The sequence below is a fragment of the Acartia tonsa genome, chromosome 13, assembly GCF_053477335.1.
Source record: "Acartia tonsa isolate MP-2025a chromosome 13, ASM5347733v1, whole genome shotgun sequence".
Taxonomy (NCBI): domain Eukaryota; kingdom Metazoa; phylum Arthropoda; class Copepoda; order Calanoida; family Acartiidae; genus Acartia; species Acartia tonsa.
In genome coordinates this window covers 34227410-34249083 of record NC_137272.1, presented here as the reverse complement: position 1 = coordinate 34249083, position 21674 = coordinate 34227410, and positions in this window count along the sequence as shown.

Genomic DNA, 21674 nt, shown 5'->3' with positions numbered 1-21674 from the left:
TAATAAGGAGGAGTTCTTTTTTGAAATGATTCATTTAACCCTTAAAATCAAAATAAATATCTTAATTCGTTGAAATTCAAAAGAATAAAACAAATATGAATTTCCTCCTAATTGCTAATATTACAATTAAAAGAAATCATAGTTTATTTCATACTTTTGGATATATACATTATAGTTTCTTGATATTCATAATTTCTTTGTTTGTAAGTTTTCTTTCGACGTTCAAATGTCCAGGTCTTATCACTTTAATGTCTGCGAGCAAACTGTAACGGATTATCTCAGTCAAATATTGAAGTCGAAACGTTTTTCTAAAGCTGCAAATTATTAGACTAAAACATTTAGTTAATCCCTGTTTCTTAGGCATGATGCCCATATGTATTATCCTTAATATTATTGATATGACAAATCTGGTATAAGGAGAAGCTTTTATTAGTAACACTGAACACATTAAAGTGCTAATTTAAAAGTACAATATATAACAAAAATCGAAGCACTGTAACACCACAATATTGGTGATTTAAATATAAGCATACATCCATAACAGACATAGCTAACATTTTAGTTTATCTTTTAAGAACTATTTAACTACATAACAATTAGGTTATCTATTTTCCAAAATTTTAGATTACAGTCAGGTTTTATTAATTAAAGGAAAATGTTTCTAATGTAAGAGACAGCTGTTCAAATATAAATTTGTTATTGCAAATTATTAGAAGTTTTAAAGGAATACTTTCCAAGTAGTAATAATATGGACAGAGCAAAAGGGGTGGCCAGCCAGCAATCTTTGGGGTGTTAATTGTTCTACAACATCTCCCTCCCCATTTTTAAAAGCGAAGCTTTTCTATAATTAGGGTCGGTCCGTCCGTCCGTCCTTACGTCCGTAACGGATAGCTTTTTCCGTTAATTTAGGCATGTTAGAATCGATTTCAAATTTGCATGGTGATTCCTTTAGTAGTTAGGTACGATTTAGAAAGCGTAGCAACTCTATAATCATTACCAAAATGTCCGTATGTCCAATTTAAACATGTTGATTTTTTTTACTTTTTTAACAACAAATTTTTATGTGATCTGATCATCGGATTGATCTGATTTTTGGTATATTGATTCCTGGGACAACAAAGTATAATCTAATAAGTGAAGCAACTCTATAATGAAGTCCTAAAAATGTAAGTATGTCCATAAAAATTATCCTGTATCAAGCAGTTTTTCAACAAATTTACTTACAATTTTGCTTTGACTCTTATAAATTTATATTATGATAATTAAGTTCTAACACTATACAAGTGTTAATGTCCGTTTGTCCTACCGTTTCAGTGCTTCGCCTTTAAGGATGTTGTCATCCTTGTTAAGGAGAAGATAAACCTATAAATAGAAATATGCTAACATTACTATGCATCTGTTCATTACATTATCCAAGTCTTTTCTACAATTAGCGTTTGTCTGTCCATCCACATTATCAGATCTGATTATTTAGTTAGGCTTTTTGGTGCTTGCTTACATGTGAAGACCGGAGCACCGAAAACCCCCCCCCCCGCTTAGTTTTGACAAAAATCAAAAATAAGGGGGGGGTAGTTTTTTAACCCCCCGCTTAGTTTTGACAAAAATCAAAAATAAGGGGGGGGTAGTTTTTAACCCCCCCCCTTAATTTTGAAGAATATCAAAAATAAGGGGGGGGGGGTTTTTTCACTGTACAACACGCCAGAAAGTTGAGCGAGGTAAATCAAGTAAATTCAGTATACCAGAGGGGAAACCTTATTACAGGGATATTCATGTTTTGGGGCATAATTTCCTTATTTATTGACTTTGGCCAGTAAAAGGTTTTAATTTTGCGCAAAGTCAATAAATAAGGAAATTATGCCCCAAAACATGAATATCCCTGTAATAAGGTTTCCCCTCTGGTATACTGGATTTTCTTGATTTACCTCACTCAACTTTCTGGCGTGTTGTACAGTGAAAAAACTACCCCCCCCTTATTTTTGATTTTCTTCAAAATTAAGGGGGGGGTTAAGTCTTTGCCTTGCTGAGCACTTTGCCTCCTTGCCGTTTTCCAGACATTAAAAAACTACCCCCCCCTTATTTTTGATTTTTGTCAAAACTAAGCGGGGGGGGGGGTTTTCGGTGCTCCAGTCTACTACATGTAAGCAAGTACCGGCTTTTTAGAACTATACATCAGTTTTTAACTTTGCATTATGATTCTTAAAAAGGTTTGGTTTAATTTTGAAAGCGTAGAAATTCTGTAAGTCTATTTAAACATTTAGCTTTTTAGACATCTTACTGTACAATTTCAACATTGTGTAGATTTCCTACAATGATTTGAAATAGTGATTCCTATAACCATTGGGCACAACCCTTATGAATGAAGCATCTCTAAATTCAAGTTGATAATGCCAGTCAGTGTTAATCAGTTGTCGCATGACTTGATAAGCTTCCTTTTAATAGATATTTTCATTCTTGTTTGTTAGTTTACACCTCTCCCACCCCTTTTTTAAAAGCGAAGCTTTTCTATAATTAGGGTCGGTCCGTCCGTACGTCCGTACGTCCGAACGTCCGTCCGTACGTCCGTAACGGATAGCTTTTTTTGTTAATTTAGACATGTTAGAATTGTCCTATCGATTTCAAATTTTGCATGGTGATTCCTTTAGTAGTTAGGTACGATTTGGAAAGCGTAGCAACTCTATAATCATTACCAAAATGTCCGTACGTCCATTTTAAACATGCTGATTTTTTACTTTTTTAAATAGCTTTTTTTGTTAATTTAGGCATGTTAGAATTGTCCTATCGATTTCAAATTTTGCATGGTGATTCCTGTAATAGTTAGGTACGAGTTAGAAAGCGTAGCAACTCTATAATCATTACCAGAATGTCCGTACGTCCATTTTAAACATGTTGATTTTTTTTTTCATTTTAACAACAAATTTGTATGTGACCTAATTATCCGATTGGTCTCATTTTTGGTATACTGATTCCTGGGACAACAAAGTACAATATTATAAGCGAAGCAACTCTATAATCAAGTCCTAAAAATGTAAGTATGTCCATAATCATTATCCTGTATCAAGCAGTTTTTCAACAAATTTACTTAAATTTTGCTTTGACTCTTATACATTAGCATTCTGATTATTCAGTTCTGACATTATACAAGTGTTAATGTCCGTTTGTCCTACCGTTTCAGAGCTTCGCTTTTATGGATGTTGTCATCCTTGTTAATCTGATATTCTTGGTGTTCAACAATTTCCTCAAATTACAGATTTTTAAAATAGAAACAATACTAAATTTTTTTTCAATTTACATAAAACACAAAAGAACAATTGTATTAAATGAAATTTTTGTTTTTATGAAACTAATAAAAAACCATTTTTTAATTATAAGAAAACACCCAAACATCTGTGATTAATGAATATATGGTCACATACTTTGATCCTTTGGAAAATGTTGACTCTTGATAAGATATTTCCTTTTTTTTTCTTGTAATAAGTTCAGATAAAAATTGGACTATTATAAGAGCTGAAATTTACTACTTTTATATTTAAAATCCAAAGTTACTTTTAATCTTTATGGTATACATATGCTTCATATGAGTAATCTAAAGACTTTACTGAAAAAGTTTTTCCTTTAAAGTCAAGTACCTTTCAGTTTTTGCGTTTATTATATGCATAACCTGATTACTACAGGTAATTTCTAATAGCGATTTTCCATGCATTATGCACTTATAGTAATCAAGTTTCGGACTGAACAAGTAGGGCATAAACAAGTTAAAGATAATTTTCTTCTTATACCTTTTAAAAAATTATCATTTTATGAAAATTAAATCGAATTATACTTCAATTCAAGTTTTAGCTAAGATTTTCTAAATCTACGGATTGACTTTCTATTAAAATATCTAAAAAAAAGCAGTGGCGTGCACAGTGATACACCAGGAGTTGGTGCAACCGTTAGCGGTTGAAAAAAGTGGAAGACAAGTGATCCCAATTTTAGTTTTAAGGGGGGTGTTGAGTGTTGACACCCTTCTACACACTCCTATCATATGCCACTGATATCGCGTGTTTTCCACATTTTTACGACAAATTAAAATAAAATTTATGTTCAGATCCTTAACTTTACGAGGGGGAGGAGTAATGTAATTAATAAGGAGGAGAATACCATTACAAGAAATAATGTTAAGTTGGCAGCGCAGCTACATTATAAAGATGATCTTCAAACAACATAACATTTAAAAGTCAAATAGGATAAAATTGTTTTAAAACTTTTACAACCAAAACAAAAATTCATGCCTCTTGAGCCATATTTAGTATATAGATTATCTTGAAAATAGTGTGTTATTTATGTGATTTAACATCTCATCACACAAATTATTATCCACGTCCATGAATGTCCTTGTTAATTTGTCTCATTTTACTCAGCACGTTCATTGACAAAATTTTTAAAAGCTAAGCTTTTCTATAATTAGGGTCGGTCCGTCCGTCTGTCTACACGTCCGTAACGGATATTTTTTTTCGTTAATTTAAACATGTTTAATTTTTTTTAAAGATATCAAACTTTGTATGATTATTTCTATATTATTTCTATTGAATGATTTAGGAAACGTAGCATCTTTGTAATAGTTACCAGAATGTTTTAACATGTTATTTAAAAAAAAAAAATTTGACAGCAAATTTTACTATATGATATAATTATCCTGATCATCTTATTTTTACCTATTACAACAAGATACAATGATATAAGCAATGTATCTCTATAATCAAGTCCTAAGAATTGTAAACATGTCCTTACACATTGTCCTGTATTTAGGCATTTTATTTAGACTTATACATTTATATTCTATTTATTTAGTTTTGATACTCTACAATTGTTAATGTTCGTTTGTCCTATTGTTTCAGAGCTTCGCTTTTACGGATGTTGTCATCCTTGTTAGAATATAAACTTGAGATAATTTATAGTACAGTAACATTATGATGAAAGTTTCTAATTAAACAAGGATAACAACATTCATAAAAGCATAGCTCAATAAATCAAATGAATATACACATATAAACACATGTAGTGTTATAGGACATTAAATGTCAATAATATATGTAGGTATAGAGTTCGGACAAAAATTAATTAATTAAAGGGTACTTATTATGGATATACCAATTTTTTAAGGTAAATATGCTTCGTTTAGAATATTAAAAAAACGACGGGAGTGGATGGTGTGCTGTTTTTAAACTAGTCTCCAATATAATAATTATGTTTTATTCAGTTTTGGAGAATTCTTTTGAATTTGATTGGTTGGTGCATTATATTAAATGTCCGAATGTTTTAACCACTAATTGTAATCTACAGAAGTTTTGCAGTTTTATAAAAAATTATCGTTCATTGTCTTATCCCTTTAGATCCCTGACAAAAAAAGGAGGAGTTACATTAATAAAAGGCGGAACAATATAACCCATACAGATTATATTTTTTGGAGCGAAGCTACTTTTAAAAATAAGATTTTAAATTACAGTAATCAATGATATGTATTAAAACTTTTTAGTAAATAAATGTTATCCTATGCAAATATGGACGATAGATTGACGTACATTCCAAATAATGATAAAACAAGGATGACAACATCCATTAAAGCGAAGGATAGGAGCCGAGAAAATCACGTTTCCCCCATAGCGTTACGGACTGACGGACGAACGGATGGACAGACAAAGTGAATTATAGAGTAGCTTCGCTACTAAAAATTGGATTATCATGTAATACAAAAAAGTTAAAAAGAACAGCATGCTGTAAGGGGACGCACAGACTATAAAAGCTATCCGTTATTGACTGGTAGACAGAAGGAACGACTTACTCATATTATAGAAATCTTTGTTAAAATTCATTTATAACAAGGATGACAACATCCATGAAAGCAAAGCTCTAAAATCATAATGAAGGACAAACGAACAACAACTCTTGCAGAGTGTCAAAACATAGTAAGTAGAACTTTAATTTGTAAATCTCAACAAATATTATATGAAATTGTTACAAAATTGCAGTAATAGAACATACTTCCATTTTTTAAATTTGATTATGAAGATGCGATCGCTTACTATAATGTTGGCCTAGGAATCATTATTACAAAAAATAAGGACAAATTTATTATACAAAGTTTTGTGGTAAAAAGTTTTAAAAGGCATGTTTTAAATAGACTTTCTGGTAACAATTAAAGAATTGCTACGCCTCTGAAATAGTTTTGACATCTGTTGTGAATACATAACAACAAAGAAAAACGGGTATCAAAGTTTAGAGTAGACTGTTTTGCCCAAATCAAGTACATTCATACTAGATATCAATCCTATTATAAAGTAGTTAGCGCTTTTTGTGTGTCCCGAAGGATCTCGCTAACCGCTGAACCGATATTGTTCTCCTTTTCAGTAAAGCTTCTTATAGGCCCTGGGAAGGTTTTAAACTATTTTTGGGGAGGGTGTCTTGACCCCCCTCCATCCCCAAAAATATTTTTTTTACAATTTTGAAAATCAAATTTAAAATGGGATGGAGTCGAATTTTCCCCCTCCTACCTTAAGTGCCCCTAGAGGCTTCTAGGGGTCGTAGCCGCTAGTGTATTTAAATAAGATATGAAATATTGCAAATAATGATATTGTTTCCAGCTTTTAGTATTTTAGTTTCTAAAATATATTGGGGAACCCGAAAGATTGTTGTCTCAAGTATTAGAAGAATTTTTTAAAACAGGATAATTGAGTATCTATCGTGATACAATTTAGCCTCTTTTTCAAAATCTTCTATTTATAATCATTTTCCTATTTCATTTTTTTGTGTAAATGTATAAACACAATGTATTCTTTATTGTTGCACCTGTTAGGTCAACTGATATCTTACCATGGCAGGGATAAAGAGAATGATCACTACTTTGGTATAAAGAAGGTGTATCAACTATTTTTTTTATAGCTAGCCGGTTCTTTTAGTAAGTAGTAGATGTAAAATTTTTCATAGAATTCAGATATGCAATCGGTTTTTTTGTAGACCTCTTATTTTTTAAGTAATTTAAGTTTTAAAAAAAAAAAATTAAGTCGATTTTAAGGTACTAAAATGCAACAAAAAAAAGAAAGAAAATGGTCATTATGAACAAAAATAGTAAGATCTTTAATTTGACACCTTACTTTTTCAATTCTGTCAGGTAATTATTGAAAAAATCGATTTTTTTAAACCCACGAGAATAAAAACTTTGAACTTAATTTTATTATTTCACAAATAAAAAAATATGGGTTCATATATACCATTAGAATCAGAAAAATATTACGAATCCATTGTAAGCAAAATTGAAAAAAAAGTTTACAATATAGTATATAAACTACAATAAAAGGAATTATATGAAAATATCATATTATGTTGTACAGGCAACGTCTTAATTCTTCAATTGAGTATAAAAATGGGAAGGGGGTAAAGAGGGGGTAAAGAGGGGGTAAAAAAGGGAAAACAATAGTGTTGTCTGAACAAAAAAAATAATTGGCCATTTCTGTAATTTTTTAATTTTTTAATCTTTTTCAATTTTGCTTACAATGGATTCGTAATATTTTTCTGATTCTAATGGTATATATGAACCCATGTTTTTTATGTCTGTTTGAGAAAATATTTAGGTCTAAAGTTTTTATTATACCGAGGTTAAAAAAATAGATTTTTTCAATAATTACTCAACAGAATTTTAAAAGTAAGGTGTCAAATTAAAGATCTTACTATTTTTGTTCTTACTGACCATTTTCTTCTTTTATTTTGTTGCGTTTTAGTACCTTAAAACCGACTTAATTATTTTTTTTAAAAACTTAAATTACTTAAAAAATAAGAGGTCTACAAAAAAACCGATTGCATATTTGAATTCTATGAAAAATTTTACATCTACTACTTACTAAAAGAACCGGCTAGCTATAAAAAAAAAAGTTGATACAACTTCTTTAGGAGTGGTATAACTGCAATCATGCAACCATATTTAACCTCCCAGATAACTAAAAAAATAAAAATAAATATTTTAAGGTGCAAGTTTTCAGAATTACATCCCTAAGATACTAAGAAAATGGTACAGCCAATAACCAATGCCAAAAACCAAATTTCCAAAACTCAAGAGGGGCCCTGAGGAATAGTTAATTTTGACAATTTTAATCCACTTATTTCGAAGTTAATGCTATTGTCTTAGAATTTTGTTTGTTATTAAATGCTCTAATCAAATAGCCCGACTTTTTTAGGATTTTGAATATTCCCCTGTCTCCACGCAGTCTATTCGTTTTTTCTATATTTATGTCCATTCAGAAAATCTATTTCAGAAAATCTATAGTCAATCCTATATATCTAACAATGAAATTCCAAGATTCAAAACATTTCACAAATTCCACAATAAATTACACCATTTAAAAATCTTGTATAGTCAACAGTATTCTCCCCATGGGATCCCTCCCACATTATTCCTCCCTAATGGGACTCCTTCCACGGTTTACCTCCCACAAGAGATTCCTCGAACAGTTTTCCTCTCATACAAGACTCCTCCCAAAAATATTCTAAACTTTTTTCTTTTATTTTTTCCCCAATTTTTTTCTTTAACTTGATCCTGATCCATAAAATGTTTGTTTAACATTTAACATTAGAAAGTTTGCAAATCATGGTGGGGAGCAATTATAATTATTAATTAGAATATCGAAAAGCGAGTGTATATTAAAGATAAATAAAGCTAGGTATATGGAATTTATAACAATTTTCATTTTTTAAAATTTATCAAGTTTTACAGATAGTTTTTGCAGAAAAAATATAATAAAAATTAAACTTAAATTTGGGTACCTCTTTAAGTACATTATTGGGTATGTCATAAAATAATTATAGGGAATATGTTTGATTAATAAATCCAACAAAAAAATAAAATTGTTGGATTAGAGACGTATACACTGTTAAATTTTTTTTTTAGCATCAGATAATACCATATATTCATTTCAATAATGTATAGTATCATCCCATACGTTCTAGCAAAAAAACTTATTATGATACAAGGAAGATTCCAATACTGTATTGAGTACTAGCGGCTACGCCCCAAGAGGCCTCTAGTGGCACTTTAAATCAGGGATCGGAAGCCTCACGTAAGCCGCGCATAAGCCTCAGTTTTAAACCTGCTTGTGAGCAGAAAAATTTTTTAAAAAAGAAGGATTGTCTGCTAAAGAGCCGTTTTATACATCCAGCTGAATTTTATAGTGATAAAATCACGATTTCACTGAGACTTACACGCGGCTTACGTGAGGCTCCCGATCCCTGCTTTAAATGATTTTGTTTGTTAAAGTCTCTACGATAATTCTTTATGTTACGGATACCTCTTAATATTATGTTGAAGTCTCCCAGATATTAAAAAAAAATTCAATTTTTTGTCATTTCTCTTCCCAGGACCTATGAGAAGCTACCCTGTAAAGGAAAACCCGATCGGTTCAGCGGTCATTTTCTCTTCCCAGGACCTATGAGAAGCTACCCTGTAAAGGAAAACCCGATCGGTTCAGCGGTTAGCGTGATCCTTCGCTACAAACAAACGGACAGACAGACATCGTTCTACTTAGTATTATAGATGTGAAAATGTTTAACATTTTAACTGTATTAAAGTTTATTGTTTTTATTCATTTAAATATATTCAGCTTGTTTTTTTATGAAAAATATTGTTCTTGTTAGAGAAAGTCCAAATACAATAACAATAGAACATTCTACCAATGGTATTGGTATCCATAAGTAGCGAAAATATTGCAACTTTAATATTCCTCATACCCATGTTATTTTGAAGGTAACTAATTTGTAATATTTGTATTTAGTTGGGTTGAGTAAGTATCAAGGGATGTAAAGGGATAAGACAAAGCCGATAAATTAATGTATATCCCCAATGATAATACATCAAATTAAATCTCTCCCGTTGATTTAAAATAGTGGTTGAAACGTTAAAAAAACCAACTTAATGAATCAACCAATCAAAATTAAAGTTGATAAGCCAACGAATAAGAAAACGTTATTATAAAACTTTGGGGACTAGTGTAATAAACAGTCCATTGCCCCCTCTCTTTCTCTCTGCAGCATACCTCTATTTGTATTACTAGAAGCTTCGCCCCTAGCCTCTAGGGTTTCCCCCCAAGAGGTTTGATCAAACTAATTTTTCGTGTTTTAGATTTTAAAGGAAAATTTAAAAAAAATTTTAAAATTGGGAGGGAGGGGTTAGTCGACCCCACTATTTTAATTTTGGTTAAAAAAATTTTTTTTTTGGGGGGGGGTTAGGGGTGTTCCACCCCCCAAGAAAATAGTTACAAACCTTCCCGGGACCTATGAGAAGCTACCCTGTAAAGGAGAACCCGATCGGTTCAGCGGTTAGCGAGATCCTTTGCTACAAACAAACAGACAGACAAACAAACAGACATACAGCAATCGTTCTACTTTGTATTATAGATTTGTATTAAGTTGGGTTAAATTAGTATCACAAAGCTGAAAAAGTATTAAAGCGATGATTGAAATAAATTTTGCCTTTTATAGCTTGCATAATGTATATAGCAGTATTGATTACCCATTCTCTTAATTAGTTCGTTGTTTTGCAGGGAGTAAGGGAGGGGACAATGGATCGAATATTCAATTTTTAGGAGTCTCAGACTTTGGGGACTGGCTTAAAGGGAATGTGCAAGAATTTAGCAGTTTCTGACTGAGTTTGGGGACTTGCGCATAGAATGCCGCTACTCGTTATGTATGTTTTGAATATTGCAGACGGGGAGAAGGGATAAGGGAAGTGGGTGGAAGGGAAATAAACACTCGTTGTGTTAGTTTGGAATGTAGCAGACGGGGAGAAGGGAGGTTGGGGCAAGGGGCAAGGGAAATAAACAGAATAAAAAGGGGCAGTCATATTCTTGCTAGCAGCTGGCCGGGTCCAATAATCTTTTAATATAAAAATCACACCAAAAAACCTCAATATATTTCATCAAAAACAAGTTGTGATTTCATTTTACATGACGCTATGGAAATCTATTATTCAATTAACAATCTCTTTATAATTTCCTACAAATTTATTGGATTAAACTGGATTTCATGCCCTTTCTTTGATAACTCTTATATTGAATTAATTGCCCATTGTCCCCTCCCTTACTCCCTGGTTGTTTTGCCATTAACCTCCGGGGAACGGAGGAAGAAATATAGCTTAAAATAACATTGAAATATTCTCGAAAAGTACAATCAATTGGTAATTTTTATTATAATTATTAACTGTATTTAACAATGCTAAAATAAAAGATAATTAAGGTTTGGCTTCAGAAGACAAAAAAGTTTACTACTTGCATATAACACTAGTAGCTACGCTCCACTTTTAATTTTAGATTTAATAAGAATAAATACTTGTGAGGGTATTTTTTTAAAGGGACGATTTCTCTTGGGAGTGTGGTGGAACTCTCCAACATATTCACAACCTTTTCCAGGGCATATGAGAAGCTACACTGTAAAGAAGAACTATATAGATTCAGCAATTAGCGAGATACTTTGGTACTCATAGACAGACACAGACCCTGTCTCTTTTGAATATAAGAATAAAATGATTTTTAAAAAAATTATTAAATTATCTGAAGTTTTAATAATGTATATAGAATAATACTAACTCCAAGAGTTGCTTAGCCATTGATAGAATTTATGTTAATGTATTATAAGATTTCTCTATGATATAAAAGATATATATAAATTAGCATACAAAGGGTCATGTTTATCTTCAAAACAAAAGTTCTAAACGCATACAATCAAAAAAGATTTCGCAATAAGAAAGTGTTATAATGTTTTCACGTTGTAGTCTTTATTTTTAAAAGCTAAACTTTTCTATAATTAGGGTCGGTCCGTCCGTCCGTACGTCCGTCCGTCACAGACGAATAGTTTGTTTTTAGTTAATTTAGGCATGTATATACCGTGGGGGTAAAATTCAAAATAGGGTGGGGTAAGCCTCATTTTGGTGGATGAAATGTCAAATTAACCCGATTCATAAAAACTAAGAACTTTAAACAATAATTTTTGGTGGGTATCTAATTTTTTGAGGGTATATCAATTCTCTTTGATATCACCCCTCCTCCCCTATGTACCCCCCTACGTTTGGTATTATCGATATTGTCCAAGTATATTTAATTTTACATATATTAGCAAAAAATTTAAACCCTAATGTACCCTATAATGACATGCCGATCATTTAAATCTTATCTTAAAATGAAATATAATATAAAAAAAATAAAATTTTTGGCCTGAGATGTAAAGGTCAATAAAATATCTATGCTTCAAGAATCTAGTTCCTATCTTAATAATTTAAAGAAAAAAGCTTGACATCTAATAAAACAAAAAATTGTGAAAGTACAAATTTAAATTAACATTACAACATATTTATTGAAACAACAATATTAACCTTTAAAATTAGCGTGTATACTAAAGAGCAAGTGTATTTATATATGTGGGTTTTAATATCAATGGGTTTAAAGTCTGTAAATTAATAGACATAACAATATGATATTGAGGTTGGTTAGACTTAAACTCTTCTGTGATTCTACTCCTACTGGTGGTCTTTTAAGCAGTCCTATCTTTAGAAAGCCTTCTAAGGAATTACCAACTAACCAACTAAATGATAAATACATATATGAATTCAAATATATGGACGAAAGAAGGCCGAATATTTTTAACCAACTCCGTAGAAACAGCGAGCTATAGAGGTGTTTCTACTAACCAGCAAATTTGGAATGTCGATTAACCGTAAAAAAATTATATATGTTTACAGAATTTCGAATTAAACCAGAACAAAAAACTAATTTTCTATGTTTTTAGTTAATTTAGGCATGTTAGAATTGTCATATCGATTTCAAACTTTGCATGGTGATTCCTTTAGTAGTTAGGTGCGATTTAGAAAGCGTAACAACTCTATAATCATTACAAGAATGGCCATACGTCCATTTTAAACATGATGATTTTTTTTACTTTTTAACAACAAATTTTTATGTGATAAAATCATCCGATTGATCTGTTTTTATATTTTGTCACAGTCACAAATACTTAGTGCATACCTCAATCATAGATCCAGACCTTAATAGTTTGTCCCAGGCATTAACATCCCAAGTAGAACAGACAACCAACCACTTGATTGCAAACACTATGTCTTGATGTTCTAAATGGGCATTGCTGCAATTTGGGTGGTTTGGGCATAAATTTGTACCTCATTCGGGTATATGGTTTAATATTCAGGGATCTAAAGGGATAAGACAATGACCAATATATTAATGTATATTAACAAGGCAATGATGATACACAAAATCATGTTTTCTGTATAGTACAATTAGTGTTTGAAACGTTTGGACACTCAACTTATTGAACCAACCAATCAAATTTTAATGAAAGTCCCCAAACTTGTTAAGTCAACGAATAAAAAACGTATTTATAAAACTTTGGGAGCTAGTGTAATAAACAGCCCATCATTGTCTTTTCCCTCCGTGTTTAAGAGATAGTTTCACATATGTCATGGCTAGATTTAGTATTTTTGGGTCGGGGAGAGAGTGCCTTAACTCTTCAAGAGATGAATTTAGCCAAACCCCCCCCTCAATAAAAAAATTTTATGCTTTTAATTACAAAAAGTTAATTTAAGATGTCGGGTGGTCTTATATACACACTCCCCTCTATGAGATTTCAATAAAGGCTTGTCTAGGTGGCCTAGTCGTTTTTTACAAATTTTCTTTACAGCGAAAATGTATGAATACCCCAAAATATGCAATATATTGTATTTTATCAGGGAGGGAGTGGACACTGAAACTTAATTAAACTTAGTCGTTACCTACCACCTTCCCCTCCCCAGAATGAATCCTAACTTAATGAATATCTATAATACAAAGTAGCTTGATGTCTGTCTGTCCGTCCGTATGTCCCTTAAGATCTCGGTAACCACTCAACCGATCGGATTTTACTCTTCAGGGAATATACCTACTGGTCCTGTGGTGGTTTTAAGCTATTTTCTTGGGGCGCGGGACACTCTCAACCCCTCTCCCCCCCCAAAAAAATAAAAAAATACCCCCCTCTTTTTTTTGATGATGGAGATGATGAAGATGAATATGCACCAAATGTACTACATTTTTTAATAACCTCTTGGGACAAAGCCCCTAGAGGCTAGGGGCGAGGCCGCTAGTAGAATATACGTGGATTTTTTGACAGAGGAAAAATTGTCGTTAATTTAGGTTGCTAACATGGAGACCTTTTATTGTTCATTTTGTTCATCCAGTAGGAGGGGATGGCGTATAGGGCTGGAGGGGGCGGGGTGATTATTTTAGCCAGCTACAAGTTTCACAAGTACATGATAATCTGGTGTGAGATTCAAGTAATTATAAATAAATTCATTCCTTACTTAAATTTAAAGAAGTGCATATTTTATTATCGCCCATGGCCCTATTCACGTATCCCTGGTATTTAGTAAACAATGGAATGAATTCCATGCCTAATGTCCATCCTCTGATGATAAACAAGGATCTAAAGGAATAAGACAATGGTCGATAAATTGGATCAATTGCAGTTCACGGTAAAATATTCCTGGTAACAAATATTTACAAAAATCTATAAATTTTAAAGGCTGCTAGCTGCCAAACGGCTGAACGAACAGATCATGCCCGCACACTGTTTTAAGCGACATTAGAAGACCTACAAATAATCTGGAATAGCCATAAATCAATAATGCATAATTATCTCGCAGTGCAGAGAAATGCGCGAAAAAGACCTATTTATACGCTTTTTTTCTTCAGTGAAGCTTTTCCTGTGCATCATTGGATCTTGGCTCTTCCAGATTATTTGTAGGCCTTCTTATGCCGGTTAAAATGGTGTGCGGGTATGATCTGTACGTTCGGCCGTTAGGCAGCTAGCAGCCTTTAAAATTGATAATTTTTGGAAATATTCGTTACCAGGAATATTTTACCGTGAACTGCAGTTGATCCGATAAATTTATGATCATCCCCAATAATGATACACAAAATTAACCCTTCTATATAGATTACAATTAGAGGTTGAATCGTTTGGTCAATCAAATTAATGAAACAACCAATTGAAATTCAATAGTCCCCAAAGTCGTTAAGCCAGCCAGTTGCTAATAAGAAACAAATAATGAAACTTTGGGGACTAGTGTAAAATAAGCAGCCAATTGTCCTCTCTCTCTCTCTCTCTGGATGCTATCAGATAAAATTTCCATGTCATAATAGCGCTTGAAAGTGTTATGTGTGACGTTATAAAGATACGTCTTAAAAGGAGAATTAAGAGGAGAAGTGGGAAAGTTACTCACTGCCACAAATATTGAATAATTATTACTAATAAAAAGATTTTAAAAATCATACAGAAAGACAGACAGACATCGTTTTACTTTTTAGAAAATGTATGTATCTTGAGAACGTCTATGTCATATGAATGTAAATTTGCTTGTTATCTTAACTTTAAAATCAATGATTTTTTTTGCTTCATTTAAATGCAAGGCAAAGAAAACTAATATAATAATAATTATTGAATTTTGAACAAGGACGACAACATCTAAAATAGCGAAGTAGGCTATTATCAACCGTTTAACCCGCATCCGCTGGTCGTCGGGAAGGTGAGAGGTTCCAATCTCGGTCTGACAACGCCTCATAACTAAAGACGTTAAAAATAGTGCCTACTGCGATATGTCAGATTATGCGACATAAATAGTTAGAGTGGGAGGAATCCCTTGGCCCAAAACAGGCGCAACTCATTACCATGCACAGTTAGGACTTCTAAGACAAAGGTCGTGCAATAAAAGGGTTGGTTGTCTGATGGGTGTTGATACCCTGGGCGATTGAGCGGGTTACATCGCAAATTAATTTGCAGAGTATGTTCAAAGGTGACGTAGAGAAGACCCGAAGCGTCACCACGCCCCTATAGTCAAGAGTCAATAGTCAATCAATTATCAACCATTTCTATACGTAGTAAAGATAACTAATACAATTTGAATTTTCAACAAGAATGACAACATCTAATGGGATAAAACAATGGCCGATAAATTGATGCAAATCCCCAATGATGATAAACAAAATACCCCTTCTGTAGATTACAATTATTGGTTGAAACGTTTGAACACTCTACTTAATGTATCAATCAATCAAATATTCACAAAAGTTCCCAAAGTTGTTAGGCCAACGAATAATGAAGCGTTATTTTAAAACATTGGGGACTAGTGTAATAAACAGCCCATTGTCCCCTCTCTCTCTGTCTAAAATGTGATGCATTATTTATTCAAATACAAAGTAAAGATAACTAACTCTTTGATTACACGACATTTCTTTTTATAGACATCATTCCTACTTTTGCTAAAATAAAAATAATAGTTATTTCTCGCATCGTATTATAAACAGCTTTCCGCGGATATAGAATGTACAATTATAAGATTAAAACCAGTTTTTCTTTTATCCCCGTGGTGCCGAAGGCACGGGCTAAAAGAACTGGTTTTAATCTTATTTTTATATTCGTAGAAAGCTGATTATAATTCGATGCTAGACATAGTTTTTTCGTATGGATGAGAACCGGTTCCTATCCACCGGATTCAAATGAATACGAGAAAGATATTTTCTTGTTTTTTTTGTAAAAAAATGAATGGTGGAAAAATAATATTCGCTTGGCCTTGCACTTATTTATTTATTCCTACAAATCAGTTAGAAAATAGCTGGGTTGTTAGTAGATCATAAATAACTCTCATTTCTGTTTTATTGTAACAAAAGATCTCTTAAACGGCTGTGCAACCCGAGACCGAGCTTTAACACGTAGCGTATCTGCTCGCCGTTGAGAAGATGATGGGATTGAGTCTCGGCATAACAACGCGTCAAAACTAAAGATGTTAAAAATGGTTCCTACTGCTGCTATGTCAGCTTCGTGACGTTTTTTCTTATTTGCAAGGCTACTCTATAAAAATTTGGTTAGCCAGTCTATCGGTATTATTTTAGGAGACATCGAAAATATGTGATTTACTTAGATCCTATTGAAGATAGACGCTTGAAATGTTTTGTTTGAAATTATTAGAAATAATTCTTTCTCCTGTGCTTGTTAATTACTTTAAGTTTAGGGCACAACAGGTATACATACGCCCCGCAGGGATAGAGCCCCTGCAGGGGTTATGCATACGGATCATATGACTATCAACACAAGTATTTTAAAAAGAAAAGGAGTGGGGGGTGTGAGTGCTCAATAAGCACTTTGAGGGAAAGCACCAAAAACAAGTAGAAGACTCAGTAGAAATACGTTTTCTAACGGGATAAGACAATGGCCGATACATTCCCCCTCCTCCAATAATGATACACAAGATTACCTCTTCTGTAGTTTACAATTGAAACATTTGGACACTTCAACAAATAACAAGGATGACAACATCCATAAAAGCGAAGCACTGAAAAGGTAGGACAAACGGACTTTAACACTTGTATAGTGTCAGAACTACTAAAGGAATCATTACGCAAAATTTGAAATCGATAGGACAATTCTAACATGCCTTAATTAACGAAAAAAGCTATCCGTCACGGACGGACGGACCTACCCTAATTATAGAAAAGCTTCGCGTTTAAAAATTAAATAGAAGTCCCCAGAGTTATTAAGCCAACAGATAAGAAAAGTTTTTATACAAGTTTGGGGACTTAATGAACCCGCTAGTTTGCAAATGTGTTGATATTCTTGCCAATTAAATCTAATTTATTACCACATCGCCAGGGGTGAAAGGTTGGTATAGACTAAAATAGTCATTTATTGGACAGCTTTCCGCGAAAATTAAAAGTTTAAAGCCAGCTTTGTTAGACCCATGCTATGCAAAACTGGTATTAATATTGTAAAATTATTTTCATATTCGTGACAATACAATGGTATATATGATTTTTCTGTAAGGCTGAGACACCTGGTCTAATCTAGCGGATTTTAATCGGTTTCGAAAAAATACTAGAAAAATCTGAAAAAAAATTGTTCTTCTAGCTTTAAAAATAAGAAAATATAAGCCATTTAAAATCTAAACAAAAGACCTAAAACCAAAGGTTGTTCAATAAAAGGGCGAAAGAAGCCAAGTATGACTTTGTTTGACTTAAAGTCAAGAATTCTTTATCAAACAGAGGACAATTTTTAGCCCTCTAGCTCTAATAGTAACAAATTAACCTTTTTCTCCTGGCAAAAACCCAGTGAACACCACAGTTCGATAATCAAAAAAAAGATAATTTACATAATAATTTTAACTCCCTTTTTAAAAGCGAGCCTTTTTTTATAATTAGTGTCGGTCCGTACGTCCGAGACGGATAGCTTTTTTCGTTAATTAAGGCATGTTAGAATTTTCCTATCGATTTCAAACTTTGCATGCTGATTCCTTAAGTAGTTAGGTACGATTTAGAAAGCGTAGCAACTCTATAATCATCACCAAAATGTCCGTACGTCTATTTTAAAAATGTTTATTTTTTTACTTTTTTAACAACAAATTTTTATGTGATCTAATCATCCGATTGTTCTGATTTTTGGTATACTGATTCCTGGGACAACAAAGTACAATATTATAAGCAAAGCAACTCTATAATCATGTCCTGGAAATGTAAGTATGTCTATAAACATCATCCTGTATCAAGCAGTTTTTCAACAGATATATTACAATTTTGCTTCGACTCTTATACTTTTATATTCTGATTATTCAGTTCTGACACTTTAAAAATGTCAATGTCCGTTTTTGTTTCCGTGCTTCGCTTTTATGGATGTTGTCATCCTTGTTAATACCAAAGCTAGTATATAATTCTAAACATCTATCCGTCCGTTTTCCCGATTACTTTTAATTAATACCTATCCATTTTTTCGTGACACGTTTTAAGTATGCATTATACCACAAGTAATTTAAATATACACATTTTTATGCATTTTTCCTAATTTCAACAAACAAGTTTTTTTTAGTAGCGTAGCTGCTCTGTAATTTGCTTTGTCCATCGGGCAGTCCATAACGCTATGTGAGGGAGATGTGATTTTCTTGGCTTTTATCCTTATATTAAAGTAACAGGATGTCTGTTTGTGTATTTGTACCGAAGGATCTCGCTAACCGCTGAACCGATCGGGTTCTCCTTAACATGGTAGCTTCTCATAGGTCATGGGAAGGTTAATAACTATTTTGGGGGAGGGTACCAAAAGTCCCAAAAGTTTTATATTAACGTTTTCTTATTTATTGGCTTTTAATGAATTTTGATAGGTTGGTTTATTAAGTTGATTGTCTAAACGTTTCAACAACTAATTGTAATCTATAGAAGGGGTAATTTTGATCATTAACATTAGGGATGGACATTGTACACCAATCTATCGGCCATTGTCTTATCCTTTTAGAAAACTAATAAAATACTGTTTCAAGATCTTTATAAAATATAAAAGATCTACAAAACAAATATGAGAGAATATGTGGTATCCGCCGAGGATCAATGGCAGACACCGGAGTTCAATTAGATTACGGCAGTGTGACAGACGTGGACACCTTACTATAGAGAAGCTACGCTTCTCTAGCTTTCACTAGATAATGATCAACATCTACTTTCAGTTGTCACTTTATTGAAGGGTTAAGAGATACTGGAGTTATATACAACAAACAATAATTACATGGATAGGAATAAATAATCATAACATAAAAGCATAAATAATACATATACAATGGTCAGTTTGGGCAATAATGATTCCCCCATCCCTGGAAAGGGTGGGGGAGAATTAAGAATACAGTTAACCATAATAAACATGACAGATTCAAATCATTAATTCTAAGCGTAGGGAGGGGGTCACTAGACCCCTTCCCCAGGACTCGGGGGAGGGCCATTGACCCTCCACCGAACCCCAGATCAGGGGTGCCATAGACATGGCTCACGGTTGCCGAATACCACAACTCTCCCCTCGGGAGGCTGGGAGATGGTTTCCCTACCAGACTTCCGACAGTGGTTGAGGCCTTCGGCCCGCTCCTTAGGGCTAAAAATATATACAAACGATAATGATTCAATGGAATCCTAGTGGTGAGTATCTTCTTAGGGTTGATGGGCTCCCAATGTGGGATAGAAGGCAGAGGCTGCCTTGGGTTGGATACGTTGGTCAGCGCCGGCAGGTATCAGGTTTGGTGGTGGCACATTTGTTGCTGGAACGGTCAGCAGTGGGACCTGCGGGTTGTTGTTGGCAGCGGCTGGGGCACTGGCTGCCAGGTTGAGTGTCTGAGCAGCGGCCTGTCCTCCTGAGGGGCCGCGGGGTCTGCCAGAGGGCGGTCCTGGTCTACCTGGGCGGTCATGCCCGCTGTCCGTTGATTTCATAGACACCATTTCCTCGGCTGCTTCCCTGCCGATGGGAATGGCATCCCAGTCCACTGAAAAGTCCCGGGACTTGGCATGGTTGAGCCTGGCTCTAGCCATCGCCTTCTTATACAAGGCTGGGTGGTACAGGAACACTTGTGATATCGCATTCAGGGCTGCCCGGACTCCTCCTTGTGCTGCTGCCAGAGAAATGATGGTGAGGTCCCCCAGCAGTTTGAGGATCAGCAGCAGCAAGCACAAGATGGCGGCGCCATCTCCCCACTCGTGGATGGCTTGTCTAAATCCTGCCCAGACATCCAGGGCTGCCTCTCCTTCCTCCGCCAGTCGGTCAATGTTGTAGGACACTATCCCATGGTCTCCTGTGGCCGAACAGCTGCCTTGCTGAACGCAGGAGCCATAGGATAGGCCGGTCAGCATGGCACTCTTGTATGCTGGGAACGCCAGCAGTTGTTGCCAGTCGTTCAACTCAGCCTGTGAATACAAACCACCTGAACTGAAGTCATCTAAGGGGTCTGTCAACAACTGCTTAGGCGTATCCAGCGGGGGTGGCCTTTTCTTGGGAGCAGGGGTTAACTCTATCCAGCCTTCCTCTGCGTGCACAGTCAGGGGGTAGGTGGAGGAACAGGGAATCTTGATGGCGTGCTCACTGTATACCCGCGTCACGGCGTCTACAAAACCTGTGGGCTCCACTGGCACTTGGTCCCAACACTCCTTGTGTTCGCGGACAACATACTTGTGCCTTTGGCAGGTCAGCTGCAGCAGGATGTCTCCCCTCAGTACCGAGAACGTGCTCCCCTGGACACGCACCGGGTGGGCCGGATCTAGTTGCTGGAGCTTCCAGCAGTTGGCCGCTACTTCTTCTGCTGCAGTGCTCCTCATGCGTGTTTCCAGGGTGAATCCAATATAACCTGCATGGATCTGTGCTTGGAGGGGAACGTCAACATCCCTGGCCGACACTCGGGGCAGCGCAGCCGCGGCTGGGTCAGCTGCCACAAACAGCGCTGGATGGTTGGTGGCATGGGCCTCGAAGTCGCAGTTCACAATTGAGGTGGGGCTGGTCATGTTGATGAAAAACTGGGCCTGATGGTCAACCAGATATGCATCCCTCACCAGGCTGGGCTGGAGGCTGCGGATCAGCCTCAAGGGGCAATCTCTTCCCAGGTGATCCCACACGTAGGTTGCTTCCCCAGTGATACAGGACAGCTCAGAATGGGGACAATCGAGGGTCAGGTGGTCAGACTGGGACTCCACCCGTCCATCCTCCACCACATAGGTCTCCTCCTTGACCAGCAGCCGCCGCTCCTGGAGCACTAATTCATTGCGGTAGAGCTGGCCCTCAAAGTGGACGTCCTCCCCCTCGCAACCCACCCCCTCGGGGCTGTTGAC